Below are 17931 nucleotides of genomic sequence, written 5' to 3'. Positions count from 1 at the left end.
TGTGGAGAGGACCACAGTAAGGAACTGAGGATGGCTTCCAGGTGACAAGTCCACAAGAAACTGAGGCTTTCAATCCAAGAGCCCCCGAGGAAAAGAATGCCACCAACAGCTGTCTGAGCTTTGAAGCAGATCCTTCTTGTTGAGCCTCAGACGAGAGCTCAGCCCTGGCCAACACCTGACTGCAGCCTTGCAGAGGACCCAGATGTGCCCAGACTCCCAACCCGTGGAAACGGTGGGATACTAGATGGATGTGGCTTTAAGCCGCTAAGTTTGTGGTACTTTATTAGGCAATGGTAGATGCCTAATACACCCGCCATCACCAAGTCCTATCAGTTTTATGTCCTGAATGCCTTTTAGATCCACTCCTTGACTCCCTCGCCCACCAAGTCTGTGTCACTGAATCACAGCCTCCAGTCAGGCTTCTCTCTCAGAACTTCCCTCAATCCCTCATTCTTGTCTTTCTCTGGTCCCAAGACATTTTCTCAGTGGGTCCCTTGGCTTGGTATGTTCTCCTTGACCCCCTTCTCCTGGTTAAATTCCATTCATTCCTTAGATTTCAGCAGAGTCATCCATTCCTCAGGAAAACCTTTCTTGAGTGCCCTAAGCACGATCCCCCTTTACACCTCTCCATTAGAGCTTTTGTCCCAGTCACAGTTTTACAGGTATTTATGTAATTACTTTGTTCATGAGCTGTATCTCCCATCAGAATGTGAGCCAGTAGAGGTCAGGAACCATGTTTGGTTTTACATGTAACTGTACCGCCAGCACCTGGCACATAATAGATGCTCATTATATTGGATGAATGAATGTCTATGTCCATTTTTGAAGCTCAAAGTGCATGATACAAGCCTTTCTACCTCAAGAACGTCAAGAAGGTTGAAACTGAGAGTGGTGCCTCCTGTGTGCTTGCTGAGGACTGCCCAAACTAAGTTTGCTATTTTGCTCTTAGAAAAAAATCCTAGTTTCTGATTTTAAGAATGTAAGCTGTCTAGAGACAAGGAAGGGACCTTTTGTCCCGGGACATTGTCAGCTGCCTGTGTGGCAGATGGTATTTTCCCAAGTTTGCTGCAACAATATCTCCCATTCCTCGTGCTCTTCTAAAATGTATCCCTGCCACCTTCCATCAAGAGGTAGGCTGCGAGTCTTCTCCCCTTGAAGCTGAGTGAACTGTGACTGCCTTGGCTGTTAGAGAAGGAAAGATGTGCCATTATCTGATCTCCAAGGCTAGGTCATAAAAGGCCATGCAGCTTCTGCCTGCTTCTCTGGAGACACCTGCTGGGGAGTTGGTCACCAACTGCACCGGAGAAGTTCCACGTAGTCACAGAATTCAGCAACACAGGCTGAGCTCGCAGCCAATAGCCAGCATTGGCTGCCTGCCTTGTCAGGTGAGTCATCAAGTACATACATCCCAGTGGAACCCTCAGATGACTCCAGCCCCAGCCAACATCTGACTGTGACCGCGTGAGAGACCTCGAGCAAGGACTGCCCAGCTGAGCCCTTCAAGAATCCTGACCCACAGAATGACAAGCAAAAAATGTTTCTTAAGCTGCTAAGTTTGGGGGTAATTTGTTACACAACAATAATAACTGGAAGAGCTTGATGTCCAGAGTGGAATACTGACACCTCAAAAACCCAGCACATACGGTACTGTCCATGGGCCCAGGCAGCAGGCAGCTAGAATGAAGAAGGAGAATGAAGAAAATGACAACTGTGCTGTCTTCCAGGCGGCAGGAAGGATTTTATAGCAACTCTGGTGTGGGGAAGTTTGCATAAATGTCAGAAAAGGCTTCACTCTGTGCAAAAGTAACTCACTTTGCTATTTTTATTATGAAGAAGGGGCAGAAAACAGAACATTGGGTGCCTGTTCGGGGCCAGGCGCTAGTTAGGCGCTTTGCATATGATAATTTGATATAATCTCTTAACAGCCTTTGGAGGAAAGTACTATAGCCTGTTGGATAGGTCTGCAGAGGGGTCCCCTTGCATCTTCAGGTGAGAACCGATGAGCACTGGAGTAGGATAACCACCTAAGGCTGGGGGAAGAACAGTCAGGAAGGAACAGGACTAGTAATTCTGGAAGTCCATACAAGGCCAGGAATAGTTCCTGTATCCACTAGCCAGAGTGGAAAATCCTCAAACTACAAGAGATGTGTGTGCATGGGCACCCAAGTGCATGTGTGGAGTGCATGGCTATGAGGGGGCCTGGACTGGACACCTTCTCTGAGGCTTCCAAAGTCAGGTGTGAATATTAGATTCATCTTGGCTAGAGGGCAGCGCACAATGGGGTGCAGGGCTGCCACATCTCTGTAACGGATGGAGAGGAGCTGGGTAGGTGGGGAGGGCTTGAGGCCCAAGTTAACTTGGGGTCATTTCACAAGGGGTCCTAAATACCAAAAAGATGAGTTTAATTCAGTGGGGGAGCCATAGACCTTTTCACAATTAGAAAAATTTCAGTATCCCAAAGAGACAATGGATGGGCGCATGTTCTGCTTGCGCCCTCTGTCTGCAATCCGTAGCCATTTCACAGAATGATAAAGCCAGCTACTGTCATGGCAGAAAGAAACCCTATGGGGGTTGTAATCCCTAGGCCCTGTAGTCCCACCAACCTCAAACTGGAAGGGAAATGGGGCCCACTCTGAGCCCTCTTTTCAGATTTGATTTGGCTTCCCTTTATCTAAACATTGACAGGCCCAGGGCATGGTCCTAGACCCTCTTTTGTCTTTAATTTACTCACTTCCAAAATCATCTTTATTAGTTCTTTGGCTTTAAATACACCTATATTCTGATGACACGCCTGTACATGTCTCTGGCCTTGACCTCCTCTCAGAACTGTACATACATATATCCCCACCTACCTCCTCAGCATCCCTACTTGGATATCTAGTAGGCACCTCAAATTATGCCATTTACAGTACATGCCAAATACAACTCTTGCCCTCTCCCCAAAACCTATTCACCCTCGTCTTTCTCAAATCACCATTTACCTAGGCATCAGCCTTGATTTCTACCTTTCCCTCATCCCACACATACAATTTGGTAGTAGATCTTACCTGCTCTACTTCCAAAACTCTTCCACGTCCCATTTCTGCCACTGCAACCCTAGACCAAGCCCCATTACAGGCTCGCCCCATTTTATTGTGCTTTGCTTTATTGTGCATCACATATACTGTAGTTTTTACAAATGGAAGATTTGTGGCAATCCAGTGTCAAGCAAGTCTACCGGCGCCATTTTTCCAATAGCATTTGCTCATTTGGTAATTCTCGCAATATTTCAGACTTGTTCATTATATTTGTTATGATGATCTGTGCTCAGTGATATTTGATGTTACTGCTGCGATCGTTTTGGGCACTATGAATGGCGCCCATAGAAGACAACAAATGTGACCAATAAATGTTGTGTGTGTCCTCACTGCTCCACCCACTAACTGGCCGTTCCCCATCCCTCTCCCTCTCCTCGGGCCTCCCTGTTCCCTGAGACACAACAATATTGAAATTAGGTCAGTTAATAACCCTGCAATGGCCTCTAAGTGCTCAAGTGAAAGGAACAGTCACATGTCTCTCACTTTCTTTTTCTTTTTTTTTAATTTTTATTGTTATGTTAATCACCATACATTACATCATTAGTTTTTGATGTAGTGTTCCATGATTCATTGTTTGTGCATAACACCCAGTGTGTACTTTCAATCAAAAGCTAGAAATGATGACGCTTAGTGAGGCAGGCATGTCGAAACTGAGACCGGTCAAAGGCTAGGCCTCTTGCACCAAACAGTCCTCCCAGTTGTGAATGCAAAAGAGAAGTTCTTGGGGAAATTAGAAGGGCCACGCCAGTGAACACACGGTTGAGAAGAAAGCAAGACAGGCTTATTGCTGATGTGGAGACAGTTTTCATGGTCTGGATAGATCAACATTCCCTTAAGCCAAAGCCCAGTCCAGAGCAAGGCCCTGACTCTCTTCAATTCTGTGAAGGCTGAGAGAGGTGAAGAAGCTGCAGGAGAGAAGTCGGAAGCTGGCAGAGGTTGGTTCAGGAGGTTTAAGGAAAGAAGTCAGTCGTCAGTCTCCATAACATACAAGTGCAAGGTGAAGCAGCAGGTGCTGATGGAGAAGCTGCAGCAAGTTGTCCAGATCTAGTGAGATAATGAATGAACGTGGCTACACTAAACAACAGATCTTCCCTGTAGACGAAGCAGCCTTATGTTGGAAGAAGAGGTTATCTAGGACTTCGACAGCTAGAGAGGTCAGTGCTTGGCGTCAAAGCTTCAAAGGACCAGCTGCCTCTCTTGTTAGAGGCTCATGCAGCTGCTGACTTAAAGCCAATGCTCACCGACCATTCTGAAAATCCTGGGGATTTTGGGATTATGGGAAATCTACTCTGCTTGTGCTCTATACATACGATAGCACATCTGTGTACAACATGGTTTGCTGAATATTTTAAGCCCACTGTTGAGACCTACTGCTCATAAAAAAAGACTCCTTTCAAAATATGACTGCTCACTGACAGCGTACTGGGTCACCCAAGAGCTCTGATGGAGATGGACGAGATGAATGTTTTCATTCCTGCCCACACAACAACCATCCTGCAGCCCATGGATCAAGGAGTCATTTTGACTTTCAAGTCTTATTATTTAAGAAATACATTTCATGAGGCTCTAGCTGTCATTGTGGCTCCGCTGATGGATCTGGGCAAAGTAAACTGAAAACCTTCTGGGAAGGATTCACCATTCTATATGTTTTATATTAAAACAGTCATGTTTCATGGGACGACATCAAAATATCAACATTAATAAGAGTTTGGAAGAAGCTGATTCCAGCCCTCATGGATGACATGGAGAGTTCAATCCTTCTATGAAGAAGCCACTGCAGATGGGCTGGGAACAGCAGGAGAACTGGAATTACAAGTGGAGCCGGAAGAAGGGACTGGATTGTGACGATCTCATGATAAAACGCGAGGGGTGAGGAGTTGCTTCCTATGGATGAACAAAGAAAGCGGTTTTCTGAGACAGAATCTAGTCCTGGTGATAATGCCATGAAGACCGTTGAAGGGACAACACAGGATTTAGGATATTACGTACGCTTAGGTGATAAAGCGGTGGCAGAAGTTCTACTGTGGGTGAAATGCTATCAAACAGCATCACATGCGACAGAGAAATTATCCGTGAAAGGAAGAGTCCATTGATGCACCAAACTAACTTTGTTGTCATATTTTAGGAACCTGCCACAGACACCCCAGCCATCAGCAGCCACCACCCTGATCTGTCACCGGCCATGAACATCGAGGCAAGAACCTCCTCCAGCAAAAGGACTACGACTCACTGAGAGCTCAGATGACGGTCAGCACTTTTTAGCAATAAAACATATTTTAATTAATGTATATTTTTTAGACATGATACTATTGCCCACCTCAGTATCCACTCAGACTACAGTATCATGTAAACATAACTTTAATATGCACTGGGAAACCAGTAAGTTCACTTGACTCACTTAACTGCAATATTGGCCTTATTGTGGTGTTCTGGAACCGAACCCCCAATATCTCTGAGGCATGTCGGCATTTCTTTCTGAGACAAATGAGACTGCCTCCTCCCTGTTAGACTCTTGCCCTCCTATAGCTGATTTTTCAGAAAGGGAGAGAGATCATTTTAAAACACAGCTTGGCCTATTGCCCTCCCCTGCTTTAAGTTTCTCAGTTGCTTCCCATTTGCTTGGAATCAAATCCAAACTCCCTGCCATGCTTATGAGGTCCTCCGTTAGCTCCCCTCCTCCCCCCTCCAACCTCCTGAGTCCCATCCCTTGACTGTGGCGCTGCCCCTGGGCTCCTTTCTTTCTCCAGGACACAGCAGGTCTTTGGACCTCAAGCCTGGGTCCCTGCCATTCCCTTTGATTAGAACAACTTCCACTCCTGAAGTGGCTGCTCATTCCCCAAATTCAGCTCAAAGGTCACTTCCTCAAAAGGCTTTTCTGGACCCTGTCTCAGGCACTGAAATGAGCAATACACATCTTATTTATGAATATATTTGACTTTTCACAAATGAGATTTGATCTAACATTTTCTGAGAATTTTTAACCAGGAAAATAAATTTACTAGGAAACTTTTATACTTTATTCACTTAAGTCAGTGATAAATAGGTCACCATTATTCACTTTTCTTTTAAGATTTTATTTATTTATTTGACAGAGAAAGACACAGCGAGAGAGGGAACACAGACACAGCGAGAGAGGGAGTGGGAGAGGGAGAAGTAGGCTTCCTGTGGAGCAGGGAGCCCGAGGCGGGGCGGGAGCCCGATGTGGGGGGCGGGGCTTGGTCCCAGGACTCCGGGGGTCACGACCTGAGCTGAAGGCAGCTGCTTAACAACTGAGCCACCCAGGCGCCCCACCATTATTCACTTTTTTATATAAAAAAACACTTTTACTACTTTATTTCCACCGGGTACATAATTTTCTGCTATTTGTAATGATTGATTTGATTTTTTTTTAAGTAAACTTTTTTTTTACTGAAGTAAAACCATACTTACAGGCAAGTACACAAATCCTAAGTGTATATAGCTTGATGAATTTTCACAAAATAAATACTCCCACTAACTAGGACCCAGATCACAAAACAGAACATTTCATGCGTCTCAGAAGCCACTTCCAGTCACCACCCCTCAAGGTTAGCACTATGCTCCGGGTTGATTTTGCCTGGGTTTGAACTTCACATAAGTGGAATCATACAGTACATGCTCTTCCAACTCTGACTTCTTTCGCTCAGCACCATGTTGGTGAGACTCATCTGAATTGTCAGCGGTCAGACCCGACCTCTTGTCGTCACTGCAGAGTAACTCCCGTCTGGATGCAGCGCCCCTCACAAATGCGTCCTCGCGTTTACAAACAGCTGAGTTGTATCCAGTCTGAGGCTCTTAGCAAATGCTGTGGCTCTGAACACTCCCATGCAGACCTTCTGGTGAGCACTGGTTCTTCACTGGGAGGGGCCCCGGGATGGAGTTATGGGGTCTTGGGTACGTTTATGTTCTGCGCAGTTGATAACTTTCCTTGGTTGACTTTTTTATTGTGGTAAAATATACATAACAGAAAACTTATCATTTTAGCCATTTTAAGTGTACCCTTTAGCGGCATTAGGTAGCTTCACGATGCTGAGCCACAGCTACTGTTTCCAGAACTTTTCACCACACCAGGCGTTAAGTAATATCTCCCGAACGCTCTCTTCCGCCTGCCCCTGGTACACTCTGTTCTGCTTTGTCTCCATAAATTTGCCTATTCTAGGTAAGTCTTACTGGAACCATACACTGTTTGTCTTCTGTTTGGCTTATTTCACCTGGCAAAATGTTTTCAAGATTCATCCATGTTGTAGCATGTATCAGAACTTCCTTTTTTTTTTTTTTGCTAAATAATAGTCCAAAGATTTTTCTAAAGACTTTTTTTTTTTAATGTTCTAGGCAAATGAATTCACTGTGATTGGCTCATTTAATCCAAAGAATTGTCTTTATTTTTCATGCATACTTTTCTGCAGTAATATAACAATCAAATTTTTGCAATGTAAAAAAAGGTTTCAAAGTTTAGAAAAAAGATTAGAAAAATTTAAACAGAATCTGTGACCTTGAAAAGTTGATGTTTCATTGTGATGGTCTCTAAAATGGAAGTATTTTTTTTTTTAATATTCAAACTGATGGTTTATTAGATGACGCCTTGCAGAAGATGATGAAATCAGAGAAACAAAGAATGGCAGAATATATTTTTTAAAGATTTTATTTATTTGACACAGAGAGAGAGAAACAGAGAGCACATGCAGGGGGAGCAGCAGGCAGAGGGAGAGAGAGAAGCAGGCTCCCCGAGGAGCAGGGAGCCTGATGTGGGGCTCGATCCCAGGACCCTCGGATCATGACCTGAGCCGAAGGCAGACGCTTAACCAGCTGAGCCACCCAGGTGCTTCAAATGGCAGAATATTTTGAATGATTTTAGCTATGACACTTTGAACAAAAAATAACGTGCATCTTAGAGAGAATCCCAAGAAACTACTGGAAGTCCATATGTCTTGTCTAATAAAATACAGAACAAATGTGTAATGCTGTAAGCAAACCACGCTAGATCGCCTATCATTTGGATGCAAATACTTTTCCTTACTCTCTGATTGTGCCCACTGTGAACGAGTGTCAGACTGTGAGGGCTGCTTGCATGGAGAGTAATGTCGCAATGATAAAATAACATATACTGACTTTATCGAAATGAAGGAAAAAGCCTCCTAGGTCTAGCGTAGGAAAGTAGAGGTTGGAAAGAGAGTTGATGTAAAAAATGCTCGTGACCAGGGATGTAATAAGGGAGCAAGTATGGCAAGTTATACAAGAGTGCATACACCATTGTTTTCCCCGAAATATGATTGTGTCAGATTGGTGCCTTCCGCACTCATAATCTTCATGTGCAAAAATGCCCCTTGTGTGAAATCAGATTTGATAAGCTTCTTTAGCACTGTGTAAAAGATATAGACACATATTTTTTTGTGTGTGATTTCAAGGAAAAATGAATGAGCAGAAGGGATATTCTGATGTCTGTTCTAAAACCTCCATTAAAAACACATCCAGATACCCCATGAGGTTCAAGATTAAATGCAATCAGGCACTTCACCCACAAAGATATTTGTAAATATTGAAATATATATCAAATGAAAACTACAATGTGTTGACATTGAAAGCATCTCAGTGCAAACAGACTGCACACGTCTGGAGTCTTTGTGGGACGCTAGACAGTGAAACAGGACTGTGCATCCAGCTGCGTGCTTCGTGCTTAATGCTGTCCCTCTGCTTCTAGCACAATTGTAACTTGAAAGTCGCAGATGAATGTAAGATTGTAGCAGAAGATATGAATATACGGCCTGAGTTTCAAAATAAAAATATGGAAGTTGAAAAGGAATCCCTGGACAGCGGGGGGCTGCACATCCGATGGAGATTAGGCTCCCAGACACTCTTCTGCCCCGCTGGAAATGAAGACACGAGAAATGAACACGTCTTCAGATTCTAATGCTGTGCCAGGAACTACCTCTGAAGGCTACACATTCCAAGTTCAGGATGGCACTCCTGGAACCTTAAAAAAAAAAAGCTGTCTTCAGATTCTGAATTTTTAACTGGAGAAAAATTATTTTCTGTGTATACATCTGATTTCTGCAAAGCAGCCACCAATTGGACTCTTCAATATTCTGACGTAAATCCTCTGGACTACAGAAGTTTTATCTGGAATTATCTAAGCAGCATGCAATATCAGTACTTGATGATGTACAATGATCCCCGTGTCTGGCGTCTGCATCTTCTAGAACAGTTCACAGTGCGGAGTGCACTCCTCTCTACTCTGGGAGCGGCCTCGAGAAGGCTGTTCACCCTGCCCGTCACAGTGGCGTCCCGTAAGACATCTCGGTAAGCTGCAGTTCATGACCATGAAACATTTAAGCTCATCACGTGGTCAAAAGAAATCAACCTGGCCATTCTCTCCACTGAAAATAAGTAATAGACTTTGGAAATATGACTGAGTTTGTTTCCATTAAAACTGGTTAAGTAAAATCATGAATTGGTTTTGTATAAATATTTAAACTTAAGAAATATTTTGAATTTTAATATACCTAGCCACGGGGCCAGGAATCCGTTTATCCTAGATATATATGCTTGCAGAGGCATGGAAAGCTCTGGCCCCCAGAGTTCAGGGAGGGCGAGCAGCACCGCTGGACTGCAAGGCCGCTGACAATCCCAGTCCCCACTGACTGCCAGGGAGCTGCTCCCCGGGAAGCTGCTGGAGAGGGAGCTCATGTGGGGAGAAGCAGAATGAAGCCCCAGAGGGAGCACGCTCTCTGAAGCACTTCTGGGTGCTTCACCCTCCTGGTTCCTGCCCCCCCCCCCAATCCCCCTGTGTCACTTCAGGGACCAGAGACGGCCACAGGAAATTCTCAAGTCAGATTCAGGAGCATGGTGACCTCTGGGGTCTAAAGGTAAGTCCTCCTCCTCTGCTTAACCTCCTACCTCCCCCCGTCAAGAACCTGGCTGTCCTGCAAGGCTCACATACCACCTCCTCCAGGAAGCCTTCCTTCAGGAGCCTCTGCCTGCGGAAGGTCATGTCACCCTATCCTCCACCCTCCAGCCCTATTTCTTGTTCTCTCGTGGCCTTTGTTTCTTGTACATTAATGATCAGGAAATGTCTGTCCCCCCTGAAATTGCATTGTCCTTAAGGCAGAGGCCCTGCTGCTCTGGGTTGGTGGGATTTCCTGCTGGAACTCTTCCTGGTTACAGGGGGCACGGACTGCCCCCGAGCTGTGTTCTCAGCTTCTCTGGAGCAGCGTGTGCATGCTCCCTGCCCACCCCTAGCCCGCCCATGCCAGGGAGGTCCGTCCGTTCAGGGCCCAGCAGAGGGGTCTCACACCTGGCTGTGCTATTACAGAGCACGGAGACAGCGAAGCCTCAGGAGTCCAGGGATGTGGGCCTTGCTACAGACTAGCTCTTAAGGCAAAGCCCAAGGACAAAAAGCCAAGAGCTTTTGGAGGAGGAGCCAGCTGGCTGCCAGCCTCCGAGGAGAGTCTCGACGTTCATAAGGAGTCCTCACCAGACCCTTTCAGAGAAGAGCTGGGGTCTGGCCTGACAGCCTCACCCTGTAGCTCTGATATTCCCACAGGATATATTTGGGGATATTTGGTCCCCCCTCCTGACTTTGTCCCGGCAGCCCCAGCTGAGCCTGGGTCCTTCGCTGAAGTCTGAAGCCCCCACGAAAGACCCCTCCCTGCACTGGTCTTCAGCCATGTTAACTGGGTAGCCCTCTTTTTTTTTTTAATGGGGCAACATAGAATATTTTATTTATTTTTATTTTTTTAATTCCAATATAGTTAACATACACTGTTATATTTGTTTTCAGTGTACAATATAGCAATTCAATAATTCCATAGATCAGCCAGTGCTCATCATGACAAGTACACTCCTTAATTCCCATCACCTCTTTCACCCATCCCCCCACCCACCTCCCCTCTTGTCATCATCAGTTTCTTCTCTATAGGTAAGAGTCTGTTTCTTGGTTTGTCTCTCTCTCTTTCTCTCCCCCCCCTTTGCTTGTTTGTTTTGTTTCTTAAATTCCACATATGAGTGAAATCATATGGTATTTGTCTTTCTCTGACTGACTCATTTCACTTAGCATTATATTCTCTAGCTCCATCCATGTTGTTGCAAATGTCAAGATTTCATTCTTTTTCATGGCTGAATAATATTTTTTTAAAATAATTTTTTGTTATGGTAATCACCATACATCACATCATTAGTTTTGGATGTAGTGTTCCATGATTCATTGTCTGTGCACAACACCCAGTGCTCCACGCTGCTCCACGCAGGGTAGCCCTCTTTTTTAACTACCAGAGTCAAGCCCAGCAGGGGCTGTCTGTGGGCACTGGAGGAAGAAACAGAAGAAGGGGAGCATCCTGCCCCCCACTCCCAGCCCACCTCTCCACGTGGGCAGCCGGGCCCCCCGAAGACTTGGCTCAGCAAATGCTGGGCACGCTTCCTTGGTGCCCCACAGCTCTCCTCGGCATGGTGACTCTGGTAGCCAGGGTGTTGCCCCGGGAAGAGAGGAGCGGAGGGCCCGGAGGGAGAGTCACCTGCCCTGCAGAGCTGGCCTGTGTCGCTCTGCCCCACGGCCAGAGAGAGCGGCAGGCAGCAGCCACAGGGCAGCGCGCTCCCCCGAGGGAGGGAGGCCAAGGCAGAGGAAGGCTGAGCAGGACCGGGAAGGAAAGGCAGGAACAGAGGTGGGGTAGAGGCGGGGAGAGCCCGCGCAGGACAGGTGTGGTGGGGAAGGGCAGAGACGAGGGGCGGCAGAGCACGGAGACGGAAGAGAACCAGGTGGACACAGAGAGGCCGTTCTAACCAAGACCCGGGCACGCTTTGCACCCACAAAATTCAATATCCTTCCCTTAAAAAACTTGTTTTCATCATCGTAAATCAGTGAGATAGGGATGTCTACTATTAAGGAGAGTGCAGAAAACCGCCCCCTTCTCCACTGAAGGTGGAGTGTAATGGAAGACAGGTTTGCCGGGCAGCAATCCGACATTTACACATTTTCAATGACATGCCATCTTAATTCTAGAAACATAGGGTACATGTTGCAAAGTACACAGGCTGTTCGCTGAGCACTGGTCTTGGAAAAGCGTGGGAAACCCTGTCTACACCCTGGGTGAGGCTATTGTGCATGAGAAGCCTCTGCGCGTGGCAACATGGTGGGTCAGGCGGGCCCCACGAGGGAGGGGCTTTTCCTCCTCACCACTGTGTCCCTGGTGCTGAGGACGGAGCGTGGCACATCACGGGTACACCGCTGAACCGGGGTTCTACTGTTGGGTTCAAAAAGTTGCAGAATGGTATGTACAGAATGGTCCCATTTGCAGAAAAAGACATTTATCCTAGGTATATATGCTTGCAGAGGCATGGAAAGCATCAAAACGGTCACCCAAGAAATTGTTAACCGTGGAGACTCCTGGAGCGGGGGACGAAGGGATGCGTGCGGAGGCAGAAGGAAGGCCCAGGTTTTCCACGGCCGGCCTTCTGTAATGCTTGACTTTTCCTGGCAGTGTGTATGGCTTTTTAAAGAAAAATCTAGTTTAGGGGCGCCTGGGTGGCTCAGTTGGCTAAGCGACTGCCTTCGGCTCAGGTCATGACCCTGGAGTCCCGGGATCGAGTCCCGCATCGGGCTTCCTGCTCCGCGGGGAGTCTCCTTCTCCCTCTGACCCTCCCCCCTCTCATGTGCTCTCTCTCATTCTCTCTCTCAAATAAATAAATAAAATCTTTAAAAAAAATCTAGTTTAAGAAAAGTTACTTAACCTCTCTGAGCCTCAGTTCCTCACCCGTAAAATGGAGACTAGTAATACCTACGTCGGGGTCACTGTGACATTTAAGGAGCGGCTAAGATCCCACACACCGAGGGCCCTGGCACCTGGGGTCAATGAAGGGATGGCATTGCTGTTGTTACGGAAGGAAACACAGACACACCAGGAACGACTGTGAGGAGACTATGAGGATCCGGCTGCCCAGGCCCCAGAACCGGCCCCACTTGCTGCTGCTTCTCCCTGGAACATCCCTTCCCCCGGGAGACCTGCTCGCTCGTCCCTCCACACTGTCACTGCTCTGCTCGAGTAAAGCCTACAGGGCAGGTTGTCTCCAACCAGCCCGCGCACCTGTGCCCTGCTTCTGCACCGTTCCTCCTTGTCCTCTGCACTTACTTGATTTTCTTCTTGGCACAGAGACGCTGCCTGCCATATCATCATTTTTTGTCTGGTTTCCTGCTAAAAGTGTACGCTCGAGAAGAAACTTCATCTCCAGCAACTGGAATCATGCCTGACAAAGAGTAGGCATCCGGTAAATACTGTGAGAGAACAAACACCGTCTGAGTTATACCAACAGGAAAATGAAAGAGAAACTTGACAACTGCCTAAAACTGGGTGCCGGGGAAATCCTTCCCAACCCTGAAAGCAATTGCAGAGAAGAGCAGCAGGGGTGTGTGGTGTGTGGTATGTGTGTGGTGTGTGTGTGGGGTGTGTGGTGTGTGTGAGGGTGTGGTGTGTGTGTGTGGGGTGTGTGTGTGGGGTGTGTGGTGTGTGTGTGGGGTGTGTGGTGTGTGTGAGGGTGTGGTGTGTGTGTGTGGGGTGTGTGTGTGGGGTGTGTGGTGTGTGTGTGGGGTGTGTGGTGTGTGTGGGGGGTGGTGTGTGTGTGGGGTGTGGTGTGTGTGAGGGTGTGGTGTGTGTGTGTGGGGTGTGTGTGTGGGGTGTGTGGTGTGTGTGTGTGGGGTGGTGTGTGTGTGGGGTGTGGTGTGTGTGAGGGTGTGGTGTGTGTGTGTGGGGTGTGTGTGTGGGGTGTGTGGTGTGTGTGTGGGGGGGTGGTGTGTGTGGGGTGTGTGGTGTGTGTGTGGGGTGTGGTGTGTGTGTGGGGGGTGTGTGTGTGTGGGGTGTGTGGTGTGTGTGGGGGGTGGTGTGTGTGGGGTGTGTGGTGTGTGTGGGGGGTGGTGTGTGTGTGGGGGGGTGTGTGTGTGGGGGGTGGTGTGTGTGGGGTGTGTGGTGTGTGTGGGGGGTGGTGTGTGTGTGGGGTGTGGTGTGTGTGAGGGTGTGGTGTGTGTGTGTGGGGTGTGTGTGTGGGGTGTGTGGTGTGTGTGTGGGGTATGGTGTGTGTGTGGGGTGTGGTGTGTGTGTGGGGTGTGTGTGTGGGGGGGGTGGTGTGTGTGTGGGGGGTGGTGTGTGTGGGGTGTGTGGTGTGTGTGGGGGGTGGTGTGTGTGTGTGGGGTGTGTGTGTGGGGTGTGTGGTGTGTGTGTGGGGGGTGGTGTGTGTGTGGGGTGTGGTGTGTGTGAGGGTGTGGTGTGTGTGTGTGGGGTGTGTGTGTGGGGTGTGTGGTGTGTGTGGGGTGTGTGGTGTGTGTGTGGTGTGTGTGTGGGGGGGTGTGTGTGTGGGGTGTGGTGTGTGTGGGGTGTGGTGTGTGTGGTGTGTGTGTGTGGGGGGGTGTGTGTGTGTGGGGTGTGGTGTGTGTGGGGGGTGGTGTGTGCGGGGTGTGTGGTGTGTGTGGGGGGTGGTGTGTGTGGGGTGTGGTGTGTGTGGTGTGTGTGTGTGGGGGTGTGTGTGTGTGTGGGGTGTGGTGTGTGTGGGGGGTGGTGTGTGTGTGGGGTGTGGTGTGTGTGGGGGGTGGTGTGTGTGGGGTGTGTGGTGTGTGTGGGGGGTGTGTGTGTGTGGGGTGTGTGGTGTGTGTGGGGGGTGGTGTGTGTGGGGTGTGTGGTGTGTGTGGGGGGTGGTGTGTGTGTGGGGGGGTGTGTGTGTGGGGGGTGGTGTGTGTGGGGTGTGTGGTGTGTGTGGGGGGTGGTGTGTGTGTGGGGTGTGGTGTGTGTGAGGGTGTGGTGTGTGTGTGTGGGGTGTGTGTGTGGGGTGTGTGGTGTGTGTGTGGGGTATGGTGTGTGTGTGGGGTGTGTGTGTGTGGGGGGTGGTGTGTGTGTGGGGGGTGGTGTGTGTGAGGGTGTGGTGTGTGTGTGGGGTGTGTGTGTGGGGTGTGTGGTGTGTGTGTGGGGGGTGGTGTGTGTGTGGGGTGTGGTGTGTGTGAGGGTGTGGTGTGTGTGTGTGGGGTGTGTGTGTGGGGTGTGTGGTGTGTGTGTGGGGGGGTGGTGTGTGTGGGGTGTGGTGTGTGTGTGTGGGGGTGTGTGTGTGGGGGGTGGTGTGTGTGGGGTGTGGGGTGTGTGTGGGGTGTGTGGTGTGTGTGAGGGTGTGGTGTGTGTGTGTGGGGTGTGTGTGTGGGGTGTGTGGTGTGTGTGAGGGTGTGGTGTGTGTGTGTGGGGTGTGTGTGTGGGGTGTGTGGTGTGTGTGTGGGGTGTGTGGTGTGTGTGAGGGTGTGGTGTGTGTGTGTGGGGTGTGTGTGTGGGGTGTGTGGTGTGTGTGTGTGTGTAGCCACACACCTGGCAAGGAGATGGAAACAGGGACGGGAACGGGGGAGAGGGGCTTGAAGGCGGAGCTCTGAAGCTCTGAGTGGCCCCGGGGGGTCGTGGGCCTCCTGCGCTCTGCTCATGTGCACAGTGTTGGGCTTTGGAAGGACTGTAGTTCAGGAGGTACTACTAGGTGTAGTTTTCCTAAGGATCACTGCCACCGTCCGGCTGGGGGGTAAGAACCTGACCTAAGAACGCGGCAGCAGTGGACGGAGGGAGAGGGACGAGGAAGGAGACCAACTCATTCGTTGGTTACAGCGACTAAAGAGGTGGAACTGACAGTTACTGGGCGTTGCTCACATGGTGCGGCGGAAGGGCAAGGAGGTACCTCCTTGAGCGTCAGGCATCTGCCCTGGGTGGTGGAGGACAGCCATGGTGCTCTCAGGGATCCAGAACACGACAGGAGGTGCAGGTCCTGCAGAAGAGCTGGGTTCAGGTGGAATTTGCTGAGTTTGGAGAACCTGTGGGAGCCACGAGGGCCGACAACCAGGGGCAGCTGGATAAACGCCACGAGCGCTCCAGAGAGCCCAGCTGGGCTGGAAGTCAGTTTTAGAGTCAGTGACACAGGAGGGAAAGCCATGGAGACATACAGACTTAGAGGACTAAGGAAGGAAACACGGGGCAGAGCAATAAACCGTGGGCTGAGGAGAGCCCTGTCTAGAATCTGAGAAGGAATGGTTGAAGGGGAAGCAGGACAACTCGACCGAGAGCAGGTTTTGGGTTTTTTTTTTTTTTAAAGATTTTATTTATTTGAGAGAGAATGAGAGAGAGAGAGAGAGCACATGAGAGGGGGGAGGGTCAGAGGGCGAAGCAGACTCCCCGCCGAGCAGGGAGCCCGATGCGGGGCTCGATCCCGGGACTCCGGGATCCTGACCTGAGCCGAAGGCAGTCGCTTAGCCAACTGAGCCACCCAGGCGCCCCGAGAACAGGGTTTTAAGAAGCATGAGTTTATTGACAGTGCCAAATGCCGCAATATTTACGTAAGAAGAAAACAGTCTGCTTGGCAATAAGGACTTCATCAGAGACTTCCAGAAGTTTTCAGTAGAGTGAACAGAAATGTGGGCCAGAGTGAAATTTTATGATGCGCAAACAGGTGAACAAATGAAGAAAATGAGAATAGAAATGATTTTCAAGAAACCTGACTGTGAAGCAAATACCAGGACAAGACCAGGAGATCTCAGTGAGGTTTACCAAGTTTGTTGGGAGAGCGGGCGAAGACAGAAGGTAGGAGCTTCCGGTCTGGGAGCTAGCCTCACCGCGAGGGGCGCCGACAAGATTTTCCGAGGTTAAGGGAGGGCAGGATCTGGAGGGGGTCAGAGGACAGTGCCCCAAGTGTCATCGGCTGATGGTCGAGGCAACAATGAAGCAGAACAGCTCTAGCCAGAGGAAATACCTGGGCGCTCCACGACAAGCTGCTAGGCCTCTGGGTCCCCAGTCTAAAACCTTACCCCGTCTCCTTCCAGCTCCACCCAAACCCCAGGACGGGCATGAGTAATCTGATAAGCTGGGGGCTTCCCTGGCTGCTCTCCAAAGCGATGCCTGTCTACGTCTGCAGTCTGCGGTGGCCGGTGGCTCTCTGTGGGCCCTCGGCCGTTTTAGGAGAAGCCAAGTTCCACGACAGCAGGGGTCTGTCCGGTCAGTTTGTCTTGGGCCGCAGCCCGCACCAGGTGCTCAGCGCAGGTGGAGAGTGAAGGCCGCTCAAGGCCGGGGCTTGGTCTCGGGCACCGTCAGCAAGGCTCGTGTTCCCTCCTCAACAGACCTGCTTCCGTTCCACAGCCTGAAACGACCCCCTCCTTCCTCGGCGCCCGCCGCCGGTGGCTTTGCCTGCACTTTCAATACTCCCGACCTCCCGAGACTCTGGGTGGCAGTCTGAGCAGAGACGTGCCGGGGCGCCCTCTGTCTTCGCGTTCTCACGAGGCGCCTTCCTCTCTTCCTGTCCCGGTCGCAGGGCTGCTGGAGAGACGGCAGCCCAGCCTCGGTCGGCCACACGGCCCCTTAGCCAACCGCTCGAGGTTCCTGGCTGCGGCTGGACTCGGTCCGGCAGAGGACCGGGCTCTGGGCGCTCGCGGCAGGGGGCGTGGCCTCCGGGCCGGGAGGCCTCTGGGAGTCGCGGTGCCGGCTCCGCCTGAAGCGGCCTCGCAGAAAGGGAAGTGGAAGGAGAAGAACTACATCTCCCAGGAGGCTCCGCGGTTCGCTCTCCGGCGGGGCGGGGCGAGGGCGTGGCCAATGCCTCCGGCCCGCTGAGCGCGGAATGCCCGCCAGCGTCTCCGAGCGCCTCGGTGAGCTGGGCGCCGGGGAGTCCAGCCCGAGGGCCCCTGGAGCTCTGCTCCCTTATTCCCAAATCCCTCCGGTTTCCCCAGCGCCGGCTCCAGGCCGTCCAGGAACGGCACTGAGCGAGACTGACCGGATCCTCGCTCTCAGGTCTCTAGCCAACGCCCGAGCCTAGAGCAGAGCTACGGGAGGGAGGGACCCCGGAGGCGGCCTCT

The 17931-nt window shown here is 50.1% G+C and overlaps 1 long non-coding RNA gene across 4 annotated transcripts; it reads right to left on the bottom strand.

Annotated features, from left to right (window-relative positions):
* Window positions 1-3634: 3634 nt before the first annotated feature.
* LOC114210728 (uncharacterized) lies at window positions 3635-17589 on the bottom strand. 4 transcript variants are annotated; one of them, XR_015767826.1, is made up of 4 exons: window positions 16637-17589; window positions 15746-15906; window positions 13214-13356; window positions 3635-4961 (listed from the first exon to the last, which is right to left on the bottom strand). It is a non-coding gene; the product is annotated as an uncharacterized LOC114210728 (long non-coding RNA). The 4 variants fall into 4 exon arrangements; XR_015767823.1 differs by lacking the exon at window positions 3635-4961 and adding an exon at window positions 7589-9066 and having other exon boundaries at window positions 16637-17585; XR_015767824.1 differs by lacking the exon at window positions 3635-4961 and adding an exon at window positions 7589-9066 and having other exon boundaries at window positions 15774-15906; window positions 16637-17585.
* Window positions 17590-17931: the final 342 nt, after the last annotated feature.

Source organism: Eumetopias jubatus, unplaced genomic scaffold, assembly GCF_037043125.1.
Source record: "Eumetopias jubatus isolate StellerSeaLion01/CBP00866 unplaced genomic scaffold, mEumJub1_p1.0 scaffold_3, whole genome shotgun sequence".
Taxonomy (NCBI): domain Eukaryota; kingdom Metazoa; phylum Chordata; class Mammalia; order Carnivora; family Otariidae; genus Eumetopias; species Eumetopias jubatus.
The sequence above is the reverse complement of the archived record's forward strand: the minus strand, read 5'-3'. Positions and strand labels throughout refer to the sequence as shown.